The following is a 22,091-nucleotide window of genomic DNA, read 5'->3' on the forward strand; positions in this document are numbered from 1 at the left end:
AACAAATAAAACATACGTTATGCAGAAGCGTGCAGGCTTTTGTGTTTTATATAGACAGACAGGACGCCAAAAACAAAGTACAAACACATGGTCAAACAAAAAAAAAGTATACAATTAAACAAATATACAAATTATATACCCAGTGCTTTAATTTCAGTAATGTCTACTGACATCTGTTCAGGAGTAATATGGGCTAAAAAGACATCTTATAAAGTCAGATATAAAATAACACTGCATAGTTTATCATAGATAAAAATAGATCATAGATTAAAGCTTATATCATTCAAGAGCTGCGACTGATTTTCTCTTTGCCTTTTGTTATTTGATTCTCATTAATGGAGCAATCGTCAGCAGGATTATTAGACTGCTGCCTCTTTAAGACCAAATGCAGATCTAATCATTATTAGGCTACGCATCATATTTTCTCCCAACTATTAACGCCATACTTAATCCTATTGTATTTGTTTTTCCCCCAGTTGTAACCTGGTTTCATTGCTGTGATATCTGAGAGGAATTGGATGTAATAGGACTGTTTAGCTAATCAAATGATCGATCTCCTAACTGGCACTGTATTGTGTGTTAACGTAACGTCGGCGTAACGGCGACCATCAGTAAACGTTATGGATACAAACAATATTTTATATTTTTTATTAAGCTGTTTTTGTCTTTACTAAAATAAAAATTAGGCTAATCAAAGGGAAGAGTGCTCTTACAGATCACGAGGGAGCGATTTGACCGCTGATTTTGGCTAACGTAATAGACTCGCTGTTTTTGCTGATGCTGAATCGTCTTTAGCATACAATACATTCATTACAAATGTAACTTTAAGTTAAACGTGTATTTAAACTACACCTGGGGAAACTCACTTCACCTTCAGAGGCTCTGGGGAAACTTAATCAGTGCACCTTTGCAATAATAACAAATTAGCCTACCTTATAAATGCACTGATATGTACCCCGTAATTTAAAAAAAAAGCCTTTATGTATTTTTATACTATTATTACAAAAAGGTGCAGTGTATGTACTCGCTAAATTGCTCCCAAAAGTAAGATTCTAAAATACTTAGTCTAAATAATTTGCCTAAATAATTTGTTATTTTCCTGTTTCTTACCCCTTTATTCACAAAACTTTACATATTATTCCCCTATACTTACACGTACGTACTTTATAGGTACACTGTAATTAGCGAAAGTTACAATGTAATTTCGTTTTAATTACACAGTATTTTCCTGGTTGTTACACCTTTATTCATACCAACATATACCCAGGGGGCAAAGGGGGGTTATCAGACATGGGCTGCTGTAAAAGGTTGTCATATAAAAATGAAATCTATGATGTCTGAGGATCACAACCTGGGTGGACAACCCGGTCAACAAGCTGCTGGAAACTTGTAATTAGGGTCAAAACCAATGCTACCTCAAATTCTGCTATAACTCCCCGGAATCACCCAAACATGCTTAAACGGTTTAATCGAAAGGAGCACACCTTTAGAAAGAGTGGAAGATAAGCTTTCATCTGATGCCTTGATTGTACATGTAATTAGAATGTAAGAGTTAACAATGCCTCTTAGTTCATAGGTAAGCAAAATTGAACATTCCATTTGTAATCGGTAGCATTCTTTTCCCTTTGTTGTTGTTAAAATAAACAAATTACCATGTGAAGTTAACTTTTACTAGATATAATCATATTTTGATCATTTTCACTAACCAGACAGTCCTCATGGCCCATAACACATTTAGAGGGAATTCAATTTCAAGCCTATAATAGCCTGTCAATTCAAACAAGATCCAAGAAAGAAGTTTACCATTAACTGATGTTAATTGCTTAACTGCTCTGTTTTCTGTATGTACAGTATATTGTTTGCATATTTATGCAATATCTATTATTTGTATTGCAATGTCCAGTATTTCTGATATTCTTTCACAAGTGGGATATCTTTATTTATTCTATTGAAAAAAAAAAAAAAAGGATTTGAGGATTTTGGGTTAGGCTGGTTAGTGTTCAATCCAGGTGTTTGGAGTGTGAGACAAAGGTACTGACAACTAAATGTTGAAAGACTAAAACACACAGGAGTCATGTGTGGAGTAGGTTTAAAGGTATTTACTGATTAAAACTGTTACATTGAGTAGCAATTTGTACCAAAAAAAAACCCAAAAAAAAACCAAATAGACAAACAGATTACAATTCAGGGTGATAACTAATTCCTGTAATAATGTTTATACAATGTTTAGCTGTTTTCAGAGTCGCTGCTGCTGTCGCTGCTCTCTAGTGTTTCAGCATGCTGTGTCCGACTACAACCCCTGGCAACGGCATCCTATGTAGCAGGAGCAGTTCTTCTGACAACCTTTAACCAGAGATGGGCACAAATACATCAAAAAGTATTTACTGTAATTACAAATAACAAATACTTACTCATCAAATGTATATAAATAAAATACAAAATACTGCTGTGAAAAAAGTATTTAATTAAAATACAAGTCATCTGTAATTTGAAAATACAAAAATATATTTTTTCTTACAGTCTTCTGTAGTGTAAGTGTGGCGTTAGATACATGTAAGAGTCTAGAATATTGCAATATCATTGTTTAGTGCAGAAGATGCGCTTTTAACAAACATGTTGCCACATACTGTCACAATAAAAGATAATTACGCATATACCACTATATTTGTATTATATTACACAAAAACTAGTTAACGCTGCTGTGAGGGTGTTTCTAATAGCGCGGCTGTGACAAAGTTGACAACTTTCTCTCTTCCGACTGCCATTATCTATTTTCTTACTCTTTTTGAAAGTTGTGAAAACGCTGTTGTGGCGTTTTTTTTTTTTTTTTTTGCTATTTGAGCAAATTGTAACACAAAAAAAATATATTTAATGTAGTCTTTCATTCACTGCTATAGAAGTTTACTCAACTATGATGCCTTACACTTCTGAGAAACCCAGAAATGTGAACAGGGTCAATAGGATGTGTCACATCACTTGATTCACTTGCCAAAAACTGTGATAGGCAATTTGGTTGGTCCAATTCTATGCTCCTAGGGATAGTTTCAACATGTAATTTTTAAATCTCCACTTGCGAGTTGTGGGCTGTGGAGTATCAACCAACCAGGAGAGTTTGATGGGATTATGATCTGAGAAGGTAGCTGCTAAATATGAGCATTCTATCACTGTGGCTATCATACCTAGTGGCACCAGGAACATGTCAATTCTAGAGTGTGTATTATGCATAGGTGAAAAGAAAGAGAAATCCCTCTGGATTGGATAAAGATTTCGCCACACGTCAATTATGCCTATGTCTTTCATACCTTGGTTTAGTGCTGTTGCCGCCATTGATAGTGAAGATGTTTTGGGTAATGATCGATCCAAAAGAGGGTTTAAGACTAAGCTAATGTCTCCACCCACAACACATTGACCCCCAATTGTAGCCAGCTTCATAATGTTACGGGTCATCATAATTGGGCCCATATATATTCACTAAGGATATCTTGTTTCTATTTATTTCACAATCTACAAGCAAAAATCTGCCGTTTCTATCCTTTTCAACTGAATTTAATTTAAAGTTCAGGTGTTTATTAATAGCTGTCTGTCTGTCCCTCCTGATTCAAGACCTGGTTCCCGCAAAGAGCTCTGGGTTTGTTGATGTAGGATCTTTATCAAGGCAAAGAGGTGAATGGTGAATTAGGAATGTGAAACTAAACAGCGTCTTTGCGAGGTTTATGAATATGTTGTGTACACTCTCAAGATCTGCTCAGAGGAAGGTGGAAATGTAATAAATGACCAGTGAAACAATATGAAGTCACTCACAAAACAAACATCACACTAGCCAAAAGCAACATTAGGTAATGCTGGTTCTGCATACCCTTTCCACCGCAGGAACTCTTATCAGGAACTAGGGAGTTTGGGTGTTTTTCTGCCGAGGTCCAGGCTTTATTAAACTCATATGCGGAGGACGAAATAAAGGCAGCAAATTTGTGTTTAGTTTCTAGTAGCATATATGAACATTGAGTTTTCACCCCTGTCATTTATTATATTTTTTTCGGAATTTCCATTTCCATAGTCATTATTTGAGCATGTTTCTGTATGATCCATTCTGAACTGATTTACAGATACCAGGATAAAAGCGAGTGAATGTATTAATAATGTCTGAATTTTTACTTTCAGTTTGTCATGAAATGTATAATGTAAATAAATAGCTGAAGCTGTTTCTGTTGAATGTAAAATCTTTAAATAATCACTTATATAATAATTGTAACGAACTGCTCTGAAACACGAAGGTTGAGGATCCAAATGCAGCTTTTTCCTAATCATTTATTGGAGTAAGAGTGTCGTGCCAGAGAGATTGTTAGTGTTTAGTGAAACTGTGAGTGTTTGTTGATTGTAATCCTACTTCTGATATTCTCCTGATTGACTACGCCTTGGATTCCGACTCGAACTTGTCGACCTGAGACTGTAAATATTCTTGTATATACATTTTCACCACATTAAGGGATGTAGGGGGTTTGACGGCAATTTATTTGCATCTTTTTTTCACTTTGTTTATGGTTAAGGGAGCACTGTAAATAAAATTCTAACCCTCCCAAATCAAAAATTTCAAGTGACCGATAACATCTACATTTTTCAATTGGCCCAAGTAAAATTCTTGTTGCAATAGTCTGTTAACATTGGCTCAATGAGAAATAATACGTCAGACTAATTAAAAAATTTAGATGTTATCGGTCACTTCAAATTTTTGACTTGGGGATGTAATTTTTTTTTACAGTGAGTGAGGTAAGCTAAACTGTACTTTTGTTTCTTTATCTTTTGTTTGAGGTCATTTAGTTCTAAAAGAAGATTTTTTTTTTTTTTTTGGCCTTGTCTGCCCCTGACGCTTTGGTAAATAAAGCTCATGTTATTTATCTCTCTGGTGGTGTGACTCTCGTCCCTTTTCCTGTTGTGGCTGTTGACCCCTAGCGGTCGTAAAGGGTAATCCACAACTGAAAACAGGCAAAAGGTCATAAACACCTGGTAAACAGTCCAAACAAAAACAGAGGAAACCAAGAAAGACAAAGGATAAAAAAACAAGATCCAGGAAACGAGGAGATGCAGAACTGCAGTGTTACTCTAGACAAGACTTCACCATGATATAATATAATAATAATAGTCTGATGTGGAGCGCCCTCTAGTGGCTCCCAAGGGCTCTCCAGCTGGTGATCATAACAATCATATTACAATTTAAGAAAATAATACTTTACAATAAGGTCTTAGTTCTTAATATTCACTAATGCATTAGTTACCATGAACTAACGATCAACAATATATTTTACAGCATTAATATTTGTTAATAATCAACTGTTTGTTCATGTTCACAGTGCATTACCTGATTTAAACAAATACAACTTATTAGTAAATGTTGAAATTAACATGAACTGAGATTAATAAATGCTTTATTGCAGTGGTTCTCAACTCCAGTCCTCGTGACCCAGCGCTCTGCACATTTTGTACGTCTCCCTTATTTAACACACCTGAACCAGATCATCAGCTCATTAGGAGAGACTCCATGAACTGAACTGAGTGTGTCAGATAAGAGAGACATACAAAATGTGCAGAGCAGTGGGTCACGAGGACTGGATTAGCTGTTATTTAACTAATGTTAACACATGAAACCTTATTGTAAAGTGCTACAATAATATTTTATATAGCATATCAATATAAATTAGAAAAAATAATAATTCTATTCATTAAAATTATAGTTCCATGTATGATATAATATTGTATGTTGATAATATTACTTCTAATCTAATGTTTCCAGCAATGAAAAGCATCAGATGAATATTTGAGCACTATTAACATCACACTGTTTATCATATGTTCAGCAAAGATGCCCCTGAATTACTGAGTCAATCATCGTGCAGATTATGATCATCAGCCCAGCTAGATTTTTTTTGTTCTAAAAATGTTCTAAGAACATTAGCATGTATTGTTCTATAAATGTTTTCAGCGGCTAGTTTTAGTTTTGTTCTTAGAATGTTCTTTTAAAAGTTTGGAGAACATTCTTTAAAAACATTTTTAAAATGTTTAGCGATAACATTCTTATAACATTATTCTCTAACGTTCTTAAAACGTTTTCAGCGGGTAGTTTTAGTTTTGTTCCCAGAATTTCTTTAAATGTTTAGAGAACATTTTCTAAAAACATTCTTAAATGTTTAGTAGTAACATTTTTATAACATTATTCTCTAACGTTCTTATAATGTTTTTAACGTGTAGTTTTATTTTTGTTCCCAGAATGTTCTTATAAATGTTCGGATAACAATTTTTTAAAAACATTATAAAAATGTTTAGTAATAACGTTCTTATAACATTATTCTCTAACGTTCATAGAACGTTTTCAGCGGGTAGTTTTATTTTTGTTCCCAGAAGGTTTTTTTAAATGTATAGAGAACATTTTTTTTAAAACATTTTTAAAATGTATAGTAATAACATTCTTATAACATTATTCTCTAACGTTCTTATAATGTTGTAAGCGGATAGTTTTATTTTTGTTCCCAGAATGTTCTTTTAAATGTTTGGATAACATTATTTAAAAACATTATTAAAATGTTTAGGTGTAACATTCTTACAACATTATTCTCTAACGTTCTTAGAAAGTTTTCAGGGGGTGCTTTTATTTTTGTTCCCAAAATGTTCTCTTAAACATAAAAAATGCTTAGCTATAACACTGTTAAAACATACAATTTTATTAATCTCTAAAATAAAACAAAAATCTAACAGGATTATGAATGGCATCCACAAATTATTAGAAGTTCTGCGTACAGTAGATGCCCAACATTGCATGAAGAACTCAGTAAAGTCCAATGTGCAATCACACGTCTTGACTGCTGTTTGCTCAGAGCGCTCATCATCAGTCTTTGGTTGTCTTTGTTCTTGCAGAAAAATAATAAAGTCATCTGCATTAATAGGTGTTCTACTGTTCTTCTCTTCTTGTTTTTCAGCTGCTCTCCCAGTTAGCAGAATTAAGCTCCATTCTCTGTGTGCATGGTAGAGTTTTTCCTCATAGCCTATAAAAGAAGATCATGCAACAGTGTAAACAAAAATAATACAAATACTTATTACATATTAAGATCACAAGCAATATTGACTTTGAAAACTTTCAAAATTAGCCAGCCTAATTATTAATCAGAAATTAATTAGATTAGTTTATTTAAAAGTATAAATATGATACCTTATGAGTATCTATTTTGTTTTTGTAATTTAAAACCTATACTTAATCCATTATATACATGTTAATAACACAACTAGAGGCTAAATTATGTGAAAAACTACAAACTTGGCTTGAGAAGTGTGAACCTCGAACTCAGGTCACCTTGAGCACAGCTGCAGCATGCAGTGGTGGACAGTAACGAAGTAAATGTAATTCGTTACTGTACTTAAGTAGCTTTTTTGCGTATCTGTACTTTACTGAAGTACTTAAATTTGGGAAGACTTTTACTTTAACTCCACTACATTTCAAAGTCAAATATCTTACTTTTTACTCTACTACATTTTCAAAATCAGTCGTTCCTTTTTATTTATGAGTGGATAAAAACTGAACTGGTCAAACGAGCCACCAATCACAGTAGCCTACAACGTGCGCGCTTTGTTTTGAACTTGCCTTGGTGGTATCTACTAAGCGCGAACCAGAGCCGTTAAATATGAGAGTTGCGACCATAGACAGTATATAAGAGGTTGCGACACACACGGCTTGTTCGACTTGAATCGGCGCTGCACAGACCGATCAGTTTATGACATCAAAGTATAGAGCGAAATCGCGAGAGCGATTGAAAAGCATACAGAGCCGTCTACTCTCTAATCGCTCTTGCGGTATTTTAATGTCATTCATCGATTGGTCTGTGCAGTGTGCCGTTTCAAGTCGAACAAGCCTACTGTGATCTCGCCGCCGCGCGGTCACGTGATTCGTGTAGCTCTCAATAGTTCCAAACAATTTGTGTTGCCAATAATTTTAAGCGGGGCAGAGAGCAGCAGCTATTATTGCAGCAATTATCGGTAAATACTGACGCATAATGAACATTGCTTATTACCTTGACACTAAAATTACTTGCATATAATAGCATTTTTTTTCTGAGGAGTAGCAGAAACACTGCATTAATACGTTTTGGTGTTTAATTTTGTAGGGAAATTGGCTGCTCCCATAATGTAGTGTGTATATATATTCAATGGCATTGTGCAGGTTTATGTGAATGTATCATAACATTAGGATGTTTATAATTATGACCATAGACGCTTGTGAAAAATATGTACAGTAAATACTGTAAATGTATTATACCTTATGGGATCAGTCCCCTTCCGTCCAAAATTAAACACACAGAAAATGTATTCAATTCAAAAAAAAAAAAAATATATATATATAGACTAATTAATGTCATTTTATTAATAGATTGATGTGCCAAGAGTGACAGAGTCTTCACGTAGACTGAGTTAAGCAAGAGTCTTGTGACAAATTATAATAGGACATTATAGCAATAAAAAAATCATAGTACTTGGATACTTAAGTACATTTGAAGGCAAATACTTTTTTACTTTTACTCAAGTGAATGTTTAAAGGCAGCACTTCTACTTTTACTTGAGTAATATTTTACCTTGAGTATCTTTACTTTAACTCAAGTTACTTTAACTTCGTCCACCACTGGCAGCATGTCACAGCATTGCCCACGATGCTTTTGCTCTGCTCTGCTCACGAACAGCTCATTTTCATCAGTTATATTGTCTATGGATTGTTACATTTCTTACAGATTTCTGCTTGTTTTAAATCAGATACAGATAAAGTAGTACTGCATTTGAATGCATTGGCGATGGAACAATTTCTAGTGTGACTTAATCATACCTGTGTATCGTCTCTTTGCTATTAGCTAAGCTGTAAGTTTTAGTTACTTCAAAAGCAGAAAAAAATATGTGCTATAACTTCTGTTTCTACGCAGTTTCTTATTGAGAAATCACAGCACAGTGTTGACACTAACCTTCTGTGCTCCAGTAGGTTTCTGTGTGCGCACAATCTGCATGTTAAATGTGAGCTACTGTCTGTGCATATGAAAGCTTGTTTCCGCCATGGAATACAATTTTTAAAAAAGGTAATTGCGACTCACAATTCAAACTTTTTTTTCTCAGAAGTGCGAGATATAAACTCGCAATTGGCTGTTTGAAAGTCAGAATCACAGGATAAATTAGTAAAACCTGAGAAAAAAAAGCAATTCTGGCTTATTTTGTTTTTGCTGTCTTTTCTATATGAGCACATTAACGCACTTCATACACTCTAAACAAAAATGGTGCTAAATAGCACTAAAAGTGGTTCATTGGCTTGTAATCATAGGGGAACCACTTTAAGTGCCATATAGCACCTATCTTTAAAGGTGCTATACAGCACCTTTGTCAAATGGTGCTATGTAGAACCATAAGAGGTGCCATATAGCACCTTGGTTGTTTATAATTGCTTCAACAAAAATGGTGCTCAACAGTACCCAACAGTGGTTCTTTGGCTCGTAATAATAGGGGAACCTCTTTTGGTACTATATGGCACTTAATTTTCTTTGAGGCTCACGTGCACCTGACATGCACAGTGCACACTAATCAGCGCGTACGTTTTTATTTAATTATATATTTATTTATTATGATTTTTTTTTTTTTACTTTCAAAATGACAGAATTCAACAAGAAGTTCTTGACACATTTTCAAATTGTGTAAGTATAAATTTAAACAAGTTTTTAAACATAACTTCTCTCGTCACTCATTTGTTTAGCCTAATTATTTGACTAGGCCTACACAAATAACAAAAAGCAGTTAATATATGAATATAGCTTTTTATTGAAGTTTGTGACATAATTTCAGTAGGCTATATATCTGACTTCACATCCACACAAATTTTTTCTGTGGTCAAAAAGTCTTGTGTGGGGGCCCTGGAATATATATAGGCGGGACTTGTATTCAGGAAAATCACTATATTTTAATGTCGTTTTTCTAATCTTATCACCAACTAAACTAAGAGACTAAGAGAGCCTTTAAATAACTGTAGGTGCTTAACAGGTTTTTTGTATGGTAATGGTGCCATATAGCACCTTAACCACCCCAAAGAACCGCTAAAGAACCGCTGAAGAACCAAACTGGGCTTAACAGGTTCTTTAAATGGTAGTGGTGCTATATAGCACCTTAACCACGCAAAGAACCCCTGAAGAACCGCTGAAGAACCATTTTTTTTTAGTGTGTACAGCCGCTCTGAGAGTCACTTCAGCAGCATTTTAGCTTCATTTGAGAAAAACTATCATCATATCATAAAACACAGAGAAACTCAAAGGTCTACACGGCAATCCGTCAAATAAAAGTTTGGATTAACCTTTGAAGAAAGTTGCTTAAATCATTACATTTTAAATAATTGGTTATAGCAATTTAATTAAACCATTAAAATGGAATCAAGAAAACAAACAAAAAAAAACTTTTGGGAGATGCGAGAGTGAAGTAGTCCAGTGATAATTAACAGGCAGCCATGGTTAATGCAATTTGCAAAGACCCGCCCCCTTTAGTTACTGTTGCTATGTCCAACAAGCCATGGTGCTCTCACGCCACACATCATGTTGTCACGCAATGAAAAATACATTGCGGATCAAAGAAAAAACGCTGAAACGTCTAAACGCCGAGACAAGACAGAGCAGGTTACTTTTGATATGAAACAAAGTCTCAACGTTTAATTTGTGTAATTTTTGTAGAAAAAAAAATAATTTTTGTAAAATAGAAATGTAAAAAAGAAATACCTGTCAATCAAACTCCCTCGAAGGGTGAATTCTGAGGGGAGTAAAAAAGACAGCTCACAATTCTGATATTTTCTTGCAATTGTGTGTTCCTGCCTCACAATTCTGAGAAAAAAAACAAAAAAAACTGTAATTTTACTGATGGAAACAAACAGTAAAAAAGTGGACTTCAAAGATTTCTTATTCTGTAGCTCCTTGTGGGATTTTTTTGACAAGTCCATAAAAATGCATCCATCCATGATAAAAGTACTCCACACGGCTCTGGCAGGTTAATAAAGGCGAAAGGTGAAGCGAAGTGATGCATTCATGTAAGAAACATATCCATATTTTAGGGCTGGGAATCGATTAAAAAAAAGTAACTGATTATTTACACAATTTGCTGTAATTAAATGCAATTAATTGCATTTCCCCCAAGCTTGTAATCATCAATATTTAAACTTAGAATAACCTAATTAAACAACACAGGAAAAAAGGAACAGAAAATAGCCCTGTATTAAAATAATATTAAACATCAATATATCAATATATTATTCTTTTTCAATAATCAATCAACATAATCAATTTAACAATTTTACTAATTATCAAAATAAAACATAGTCCTACAAAGCTATTATTACAAGAGCATGCAGAGCAGGTCATTCTACCATTGTTGTCAGCATGACTATACCAGCTCAGTAGGGCTATTTCACAGAAGTCTACTATTGAGAAAATTCACGTTATTTGACTTTGCTTTTCCAGTGCATAATCGGTACATGATTGGAGCGTTTGGGCCGTTAACGACAGAGCAGAACGCGCAGCGCAAACACGGAGCAGAACATTGAGCAAAGAGCTCAATGTTTGCTCAGTGTTGTGTGTGTGTCAATGCGCCGACACACACGGAATGGAGAGCGCGGCGCGAAAAAGACCCGCTCATGAAAGCTGCGCGAGAATAAAACCTGATCGCCGAACACGGCGGGGCGGGACGGCATATTTTGCAGCCTTTTCCGCAACAGGAAGTCATTAAAACGAGGCAAAAAAAGTGCTGCGTTAATTGCGTTTTTTTTTTTTAACTCGTTATGCATCTCAAATTAATCGCAAAGATTAATGTGTTAATTCCCCCAGCCCTACCATATTTATAACTTTATCAACTTAAATAACTAGCTTCCAGCAGACATCCATATGCAAGTCAAATTACGCCAAAAGAGTTACATAGTCAACGCATCGATACGCATACGCGCCTGCAAGGCTACGCATCGCTACACTTCGGCCGCCATATGCGTCTATGAGTAGCAAAATGTGTCGTCCCAGTTTTTGATACGCGACACACCATTGTATGCAATACTATGCGTTGTTGGTGGGGGCAAAACTGCAAGTTGCTTGCGTCCGACGTGTAGACTATAAAAGGCTCTTGTCGATGTATGACGTAGGAGTAGCATAAGCTTTGATGGCTCTCGCGGTTCAAACAAACAGGGCTAGGCAATAAATTCAAGCTCCTCCCACATTTCTCTTTATATGATTCTCTTTAATGATAATTTTTTCTAAAAATCTCTGTGGAAAGAAAGTCAGATATAAATCTGGCACGAGGGAGAAAAAAAGAGATCATTTTTATTTTGGAGTGCATTGTGCCTTTAAAATTGACTACGGTTTTATAAAATGCAGTGGATACTTACTAGTGATGGACTTGTTTCTCTGTTGGTGCCTGTTCTGCTCCGTAAACATTGGTCCAATGCTTGATCTTAAGAAAATGTAAAAAGTGTGTTAATGTGTGTTAACAGACTATTGATCTGGGTGACATAGGACCATTTTTTATGTTTTCCTTAAGTGTTAGGCTATATAAATCTGGAGAACCCTTTCTAACATTAACCATGGTTTTGCTACACTAACTAAATGGTAATAAATTATTGTAATCAATCCACCATAAAAACATTGTTTCTACACTTTGCTATAATAAAAACCATGGTTAATTTAGCAAAGGACCCTGGGAACATGTCCTAAAAAGTTATCTTGTTTTTTTCCATAAAATGGGTTCCAATGTTGTTTTATTACCAACATTCTTGTGTTTCACAGAAGCAAGTCATACAGGTTTGAAAATAATTTCATTTTTAAAGGACATTTATGTTATGTATAAAGACACAATGTTCTCAGTTCACTCATTGTAAAGCTCCTATATGCTGAGATTTATTTAATTTTTTTCAAAATGTTGCAAGTAGAATGTTCTAATTGTGTTAACTCGTCACATTAGAAAAACGTTTTATAAAGAACATTCAACATCTCATCTCTCAATGATATCCTCAAAACATTTTCCTAATGTGACAGAGAGAATGTTCTTCTTTTGTTTTTATGAAACATTGGGACAATGTTATATTGAGATCATTGTACAAACTTTAACTTTAACAACATTCCCAAAATATCCTCAAAATGTTGCAAGTAGAATGTTCTTCTTTTGTTATCATGAAACATTGGGACAATGATATTTTGAGATCATTGTACAAAATTTAACTTTAGCAACATTCCCAAAATATGCTCAATGTTGCAAGAAGAATGTTCTTCTTTTGTTATCATGAAACATTGGGACAATGTTATTTTGAGATCATTGTACAAACATTAACTTTAACAACATTCCCAAAATATTCTCAAAATGTTGCAAATAAAATGTTATAATTTTGTTAATTTGTAACATTAGAAGAACGTTTTATAAAGAACATTAAACATCTCATCTCTCAATGATATCCTCAAAACATTTTCCTAACGTGACAGAGAGAACGTTTTTCTTTTGTTATAATGAAACATAGGGACAATGATATTTTGAGATCATAGTACAACTTGTTACTTCAGAAACATTCCCAAAACATCTTTTGAATGTTGCAGTTAAAATGTTATATCTTAGTTTTCATATAACGTTATAGGAAAAAAAATTTAAATGAGAAAACATCCTTAAAATGTTCGGTAAACATTACATTCAAATGTTTTCTTTAGAACATTAACCAAACTTGTAGGGAATGTTAGCGAAAGTTCTGAGAACATTCCCTGCTAGCTGGGTCTTCTGCTCTTCAGCTCTTCTGCTCTTCTGCTCTTCTGCTCTTCTGCTCTTCTGCTCTTCTGCTCTTCACTGTAATCCTGTTAGAAACACATGAAGCTTTTATACACACAGGGGCAGGTCCAGAAAGTTTGGCAACTATACAGACATATTTGTAAAACCAGTTATACCGGCTATGAGGGATGATACTGGTATGAAATTCCCATTTAAAGGAGGAAACAATGAAACAACAGTTCCTATATAAATATCATATCGAACCAAATATCCCTAAATAATGAATAGTCAGCTAAATGGCATCTTACACCGCATGCAACAAACTTTTCTTGCTGTCTCTTGCAAAGTACAATTTAATACAGCCAATCTTTGGGTGAACAGTCCAGCTAAACGAAGCGAACGAAACACAGACGCTTCAAGTGTGAAAATGCCCTGAATGTCTTTTATTTCATATACATTTATTTGTGCACTGTGTTAAATCACTTTATATCCTCAGAACATTAGCATCAACTGTTGTTTAGTGGGTTTATGCAGAAAATAGGTATTTATTTATATTTATTCAAAGTACTCATGTCACTGCACTCAATTAGTAGTTTGTTAAAGTCACATAGTTGTTGTGGTTAGAACACATTTCTTTCTTTCAGTAATCATCACAGGAGTGTTAATGTGTGTGCTTCTGATGTGTTTATGTTTCCTATAAAGTCACACCCTGATTCTTCTAAACTTATACTACAGGGCCGTTGAATGCTTGAATCTGATTGGTTGACGAACGTTCTAAGGTGTGCATTATTTTCAGGGAAACGCACGGCTAAAGTAGTTCCAGGCAGGTCTCGACCGCATTACAGTTCCATATCACTTCGCGTAGTCAACTGTAATAACGGAAAATAGGATACAATTCATAACAAGAAAAAGCATTTCGCCCCATGCGCTTGATCTGCAATTTTCAATGTCTAGCTTCACAATCAATAGAAACATGCAGTTTAATTTGAATAAATAAACTATAAAGTCCTATCTATAATCAATAGAAAATGAAACTGAATATAGGCTAAATAAATGGATAGTCCTGCAGCACGGATTTTTATCAGAATCAGAATCAGAATCAGAATCAGAAAGAGCTTTATTGCCAAGTATGCTTGCGCATACGAGGAATTTGTCTTGGTGACAGTAGCTTCCAGTACACATACAATATAAAGTGACAAGACAAGTGACAAGTAACATAAGTATAAATAAAAAATAGAAAAAAAATAAAATAAAATAGAAATAAAAGATTATAAATTATAAATATATATAAAGTTATAAGGTGCTATAATGAAATGTCTGAGGGAAGTATTGCACATGTTTGTTCCACAGTAGGGGAACATTTAAGTGTTCATGAGGTAGATGGCCTGGGGAAAGAAACTTTTCCTGTGTCTGGTTGTTTTTGTGCTCGGTGCTCTGTAGCGTCGACCAGACGGTAACAGTTCAAACAGAAAGTGTGCTGGGTGTGACGGGTCCAGAGTGATTTTGCGAGCCCTTTTACTCACTCTGGATGAGTGCAGTACTTTGAGTGTGGGAAGGGTAGTGCCAGTGATTCGCTCAGCAGTCCGAACTATCCGCTGTAGTCTACGGAGGTCGGTTTTGGTAGCAGAGCCGAACCAGACGGTGATGGAAGTGCAGAGGATGGACTGGATGACAGCTGAGTAGAACTGTACGAGCAGCTCCTGTGGCAGGTTGAATTTCCTCAGCTGACGCAGGAAGTACAGTCTCTGTTGGGCTTTCTTCACAATAGAGTCTATGTGAGTGTCCCACTTCAGATCCTGAGAGATGGTGGTGCCCAGGAACCTGAATGACTCTACTGCAGTCACAGTGCTGTCCATGATGGTGAGTGAAGGGAGTGCAGGGGGGTTTCTCCTGAAGTCCACGATCATCTCCACTGTTTTGAGCGTGTTCAGCTCCAGGTTGTTATAACTGCACCAAAGAGCCAGCTGCTCCACCTCCTGTCTGTACGCAGACTCGTCACCGTTCCGGATGAGTCCGATAACAGTAGTGTCGTCCGCAAACTTCAGGAGCTTGACAGAGGTGTCTTTAGAGGTGCAGTCATTTGTGTACAGGGAGAAGAGCAGTGGTGAGAGAACACATCCCTGTGGAGCACCGGTGCTGATGGTGCGGCTGTCGGACGTGATTTTGCCCATTCTGACTAGCTGTTGTCTGTCTGTCAGAAAGCTGGTGATCCATTGACAGATGGAGCTAGGGACAGAGAGCTGGGTCAGTTTGGTCTGGAGCAGTGATGGGACGATGGTGTTGAAGGCAGAACTAAAGTCCACGAACAGAATCCTTGCATAGGTCCCTGGTTTGTCCAGATGTTGTAGGGTGTAATGCAGTCCCATATTGACCACATCATCCACAGACCGGTTTGCTCTGTAGGCAAACTGCAGGGGGTCCAGCAAGGGTCCAGTGATGTCCTTCAGATATGCTAACACCAGTCTTTCGAATGACTTCATGGCCACAGATGTTAAGGCAACAGGTCTGTAGTCATTGAGTCCTGTGATCTTTGGTTTCTTCGGGATTGGGATGATGGTGGAGCGTTTAAAGCAGAAAGGGACTTTGCACTGCTCCAGTGATCTGTTGAAGATCAGTGAGAAGATAGAGGCCAGCTGGTCAGCGCAGGTTTTCAGACAGGCTGGTGAAACACCGTCTGGGCCTGGTGCTTTCCTTCTCTTCTGTTTCCTGAAGATCTGACGCACATTATCCTCACTGATCTGAAGTGCAGGGGGGGAGGGGAGGGGGATGGCTGGAGGTGTTGATGGCTGTGTAGAGAGATGGTCAGGGCGGGTATGGGGTGTCTGATCGGGGGTCTCAAATCTACAGTAAAAGACATTCAGCTCGTTCGCAAGATGCTTGTTGCTGTCGATGCTAGGGGATGGTGTCTTGTAGTTGGTAATGTCTTTCAGGCCTTTCCACACTGATGCAGGGTCGTTGGAGGAAAACTGGTTTTCCAGCTTTTTGGCATAGCTCTTCTTAGCCACTTCAATCTCCTTTGTCAATGTGTTCCTGGCCTGATTATACAAGATCCTATCCCCACTCCTGTAGGCATCTTCTTTGACCTGACGAAGCTGTCTGAGTTTTGGTGTGAACCATGGTTTATCATTGTTGAATGATAAGTAAGTCCTGGTAGGGATGCATAAATCCTCACAGAAACTGATGTATGATGTTACAGTCTCTGTGAGCTCGTCCAGATCGCTGGCAGCAGCTTCAAAAACACTCCAGTCAGTGCATTCAAAACAGGCTTGTAAGACCTGCTCTGTGTCGTTGGTCCATCTCTTTACAGTCCTTATTACTGGCTTAGCAGTTTTAAGTTTTTGCCTGTAAGTTGGTAGAAGATGAACCAGGCAGTGATCGGAAAGTCCTAGAGCTGCTCTGGCGACGGAGCGATATGCATCCTTTGTTGTGGTGTAGCAATGGTCCAAAATATTATTGTCTCTGGTGGGGCATGTAATGTGCGGTTTGAATTTAGGCAGTTCACGTGTGAGTTTTGCCTGATTAAAGTCTCCGAGAATGATAAGAACAGAGTCCGGGTGTTGTTGTTCTGTTTCTGTGATCATATCAGCCAGCTGTTGCAGCGCCGTACTCACGTGTGCTTGCGGTGGAATGTAAACACTGATGAGAACGAGCGAGGAAAACTCCCGCGGCGAGTAGAACGGCTTACAGTTAATGAAAAGCACTTCCACATCAGGACAGCACATCTTCCTTAACACAGTTACATCAGTACACCACCTTCTGTTGATGTAAAAGCATGTCCCACCACCGCGCGTTTTCCCTGTTGACTCCATATCGCGATCCGCTCTGAACAGCTGAAAGTCCGGTAGATGTAACGCGCTGTCCGGAATGGCTTCGTTCAGCCAGGTTTCCGTGAAACACAGAGCAGCAGAGTTGGTAAAGTCCTTGTTTTTGCGTGAGAGCAGAAGTAGTTCATCCATTTTGTTAGGGAGAGAGCGGACATTCGCCAGATGGATGCTAGGCAGCGCCGTTCTGAATCCGCGCTGCCTGAGCTTCACGAGTGTGCCGGCTCGCTTCCCACGCCTGCGCGTCTTATACTGTTTCCACAGTGCAGCGGCGCAACCGACGACAATGTTCCGCAAAACGCCAGAAGAATCAAAAACTGGTTGGTGATCAGTTGGTGTGCACTGCCGAATGTTCAGCAGTTCGTCCCTGGTATAACTGATAGCGAATGACAAACATAAAACAGGACAAACTAACAAAAACAGTGTAACAACTGGAGAGCTCAACACCGAGGCAGCCATCCGCGGCGCCATCTTGGATCTTTGCAGATAATTGCAGATTATTGCAGATAATTTAACAAATAAATAATTATTGATAGGCCTACTTGTTAAAAGGGCTTTGGGTTTCATTTATTTGGCTAGTCTATTGTCATCTGTCAATAATAGAAAAAAAGAAAAGAATTAACGAATTATTTAAAACAAATTGAATTAATTAATAAATAATAATATTGACGCACATGCTTTTCTGTCTCATTATTGCAACATCTCTCTAATAACTGCATTAATAACTGCATAAAGCCGGGAACACACTTTAAGGCCGGTTATGAATGTAATTTGATACTTATGACTGATCATGCCCAAAAGCGTGTTCAGCGCGTTCAGTCTGTGTTCAAAGTCGGTGTTTAAAATCTGCTGCAGTCGATGAAACCAGTCAGAGAATGTGTCAGCTAGTTGTGTGTCCCCAGCATTAGTCTGCTATCAGCGGCTCAAACCTCCGTTACTAACTCTACCTAACCCTAACTCAGCATTAGTCTGCTATCAGCGGCTCAAACCTCCGTCACTAACCCTAACCCTAACTCAGCATTAGTCTGCTATCAGCGGCTCAAACCTCCGTTACTAACTCTACCTAACCCTAACTCAGCATTAGTCTGCTATCAGCGGCTCAAACCTCCGTCACTAACCCTAACCCAGCATTAGTCTGCTATCAGCGGCTCAAACCTCCGTTACTAACTCTGCCTAACCCTAACCCAGCATTAGTCTGCTATCAGCGGCTCAAACCTCCCTTACTAACTCTGCCTAACCCTAACTCAGCATTAGTCTGCTATCAGCGGCTCAAACCTCCGTTACTAACTCTGCCTAACCCTAACCCTAACCCAGCATTAGTCTGCTATCAGCGGCTCAAACCTCCGTTACTAACTCTGCCTAACCCTAACCCTAACTCAGCATTAGTCTGCTATCAGCGGCTCAAACCTCCGTTAGGGTTAGGTTTTTAAGGGATATTACAACAGCCCATCCCCCTCCTGGTTTCTCAAAAGGGTTCAGGGACTGAGGATATGCACTGGCCGACGCTTGTCTGACTACCTAGTCGGGCTAAACTTCAGGACTCTTAGTGGGAGATCCCTGCCTCCCCTGTGGGTATTCAATCACCATGTTTTTTGTGATTCTACCATTGGACCAAGCATGGACCCCATTGCACTTGGACAGGGGTCCGCTTGATCCCATAGTTTCTAACTGACTCAAATTTGAAAACCACCTTTTGTGGGTTGCTATAAGTCACTATGGGTAAATCAGAGCAATACATCTTGACACTACCTCAGAATATACAAAAAAATCCCGTCAACTAACCCCAGAACTTTGGTTAGGGCACAACAATAGTAATAGGCATAGGCTTTAAGAACTTTCTTCACTTCAGTTCAGATCCAGCCCTCTAATCCCCCAAATCCGTGTGAGAGGGAAATATTTTAAGACACTCTCGTCAGTGATGTACCTCAGACTCCTCGGGTGTTTCGACTCTTTAAACACCAGACACCCTCCTCTGAGGCGGCCTATCCTGGATGATCAGTCCAGGACGAGTGTTTCATAGCCAATTTCCAATCGAACTGGACCGGATCCTCAAAGACACTGTGGTTGGGTTCCGGTTACAGGATTTTACCGAAATTGAAACTAACCACTCTTTCCTTTTCTATTACAGGACGACCGCTGACAGTGCCTACCATCAAAAGATCGACCCTCCCAGGTAAGAACATGGAAAACTCCTTCTGAAACTAACCACTCTTTTTCTTATTACAGGACGACTGCTAGCCATGCTGATCTCCGAATCGGAACTGCCAAGTACGCCGGAATAGTCTCCCAGTCTCTCGACCTGGTCAAAAGAAGACTCACAATGAGGCGGGCATCGAAACTGGCGGATGCGGAGCATCAAGCTTCTACCAGTCCTTTGCCCTAAGAGTCAAGACAAACCAAACCGACATCGTCCCATTACAGGACAACCGCTGGTAGCATTGACCCCTGAATTGGAGCTCCAGGTAAGAGAATCCACCTTTCTTATTACAGGACGACTGCTAGCCATGCTGATCTCCAAATCGGAACTGCCAAGTACGCTGGAATAATCTCCCAGTCTCTCGACCTGGTCAAAAGAAGACTCGCAATGAGGCGGGCATCGAAACTGGCGGATGCGGAGCATCAAGCTTCTACCAGTCCTTTGCCCTAAGAGTCAAGACAAATCAAACCGACATCGTCCCATTACAGGACAACCGCTGGTAGCATTGACTCCTGAATTGGAGCTCCAGGTGAGAGAATCCACCCCTCTACCATAACCGAAGACGATGCCACAATCAGTGTGCAAGTATGTTGTTGCAAGATGTGCTGTTGCATGGAGGGCGCTAGCCACCCATAGAAGATTGGGCACCATTTAAGACCTGTTCGCCCCAGGTCACCTTCCCTGCGTGCTGTCCAAGTGGACCCAGGGGGGCTGGATACGTACCGCTCTCCCAAGTAACCCTTCGTTAACACCGCAAGGTATCCAGGTTACCCGAAAAAAGCCTGCGAGGAATGGTCTCTTCCTTAGGGCCCTTTGTCAGTCCCACTGACTTAACCCAAGGAGCCCTGTCCAGGAAGTCCCCAAATAGCAACAGATTTGCTGCAAGGTACTTCTTATTCCTGGAACAGGACCCCTTGTATCCACTCTAGCTGAAAGGTCGAAATTGGCGGATGCACATTTCTGCACATCAAGCTTCTACCAACGTCTTCCCTCGAGAGAGCAGAAAGAAAAAGCAACAGAACAGATCAAATCCTTACCAAAAGGATGAAATCGTCAAAATGCTTATGCCACTAGATGGCTCCTCTCCAAAATCTACCTTCCTACTGTGGTTACCTCAACCGTGGTAACTCCCCAAAACATTTTTTTCTCTCTACTCTCGATTCTCGCTCGAACCGATTTAACTTAACCAACGAGAATAAACCTATCCTTCTTCAGTTGAAATTCACCTTGGGGGAATAACCATTTCTCCCACACCAAGTTCATGAAAAAAACGGTTTTCCTGAAGTATTCAAAACCGATTTTTTAGCTTCTCCCGATTCTCACTCGAACCGATTTAACTGAACCAACGAGGATAAACCTATCCTTCTTCAGTTAAAATCCACCTTGGGGAAGAACCATTTCTCCCACACCAAGTTCATGAAAAAACGGTTTTCCCCAAGTATTCAAAACCGATTTTTTAGCTTCTCCCGATTCTCGCTCGAACCGATTTAACTGAACCAACGAGAATAAACCTATCCTTCTTCAGTTAAAATTCACCTTGGGGGAATAACCATTTCTCCCACACCAAGTTCATGAAAAAAACGGTTTTCCCGAAGTATTCAAAACCGATTTTTTAGCTTCTCCCGATTCTCACTCGAACCGATTTAACTGAACCAACGAGGATAAACCTATCCTTCTTCAGTTAAAATCCACCTTGGGGAAGAACCATTTCTCCCACACCAAGTTCATGAAAAAACGGTTTTCCCCAAGTATTCAAAACTGATTTTTTAGCTTCTCCCGATTCTCGCTCGAACCGATTTAACTGAACCAACGAGAATAAACCTATCCTTCTTCAGTTAAAATTCACCTTGGGGGAATAACCATTTCTCCCACACCAAGTTCATGAAAAAAACGGTTTTCCCGAAGTATTCAAAACCGATTTTTTAGCTTCTCCCGATTCTCACTCGAACCGATTTAACTGAACCAACGAGGATATACCTATCCTTTTTCAGTTAAAATCCACCTTGGGGAAGAACCATTTCTCCCACACCAAGTTCATGAAAAAACGGTTTTCCCCAAGTATTCAAAAAAAAATTTTTTCTGACAAGTCTTCCCGAGACTATCCAATGTACCGATCATAGGCTCCTACGGATACGCTTTCGAGCAGAAACTGGTACAAATTATGATCTATATTGATCAAGACAACTAGGTGTATTATCCATATTACCACCCCTAGGTGTATTATCCATCAGGCTGCTATGGGTCAGTTTTTAGAACCAAAACCAGTCTTAGATCCATATTGATCAAGCCCTACCAGG

The 22,091-nt window shown here is 38.3% G+C and overlaps 2 protein-coding genes and 1 long non-coding RNA gene across 3 annotated transcripts in view; 1 reads left to right on the plus strand and 2 right to left on the minus strand.

The window, feature by feature from the left end:
- LOC309511386 (uncharacterized protein) overlaps window positions 1-22,091 on the plus strand; it is a 256,220-nt gene that overhangs the window by 160,311 nt on the left and 73,818 nt on the right. The window lies entirely within an intron of this gene.
- The window catches only part of LOC309511360 (uncharacterized protein), a 211,325-nt gene that overhangs the window by 82,007 nt on the left and 107,227 nt on the right, over window positions 1-22,091 (minus strand). The gene's annotated exons all lie outside the window — the stretch shown is intronic.
- On the minus strand, window positions 6,800-13,241 carry LOC309510389. The gene is made up of 3 exons (XR_014210344.1): window positions 12,416-13,241; window positions 10,770-10,871; window positions 6,800-7,031 (listed from the first exon to the last, which is right to left on the minus strand). It is a non-coding gene; the product is annotated as an uncharacterized lncRNA (long non-coding RNA).

Source organism: Leuciscus leuciscus (genome assembly GCF_965113295.1).
Source record: "Leuciscus leuciscus genome assembly, chromosome: 12".
NCBI lineage: Eukaryota > Metazoa > Chordata > Actinopteri > Cypriniformes > Leuciscidae > Leuciscus > Leuciscus leuciscus.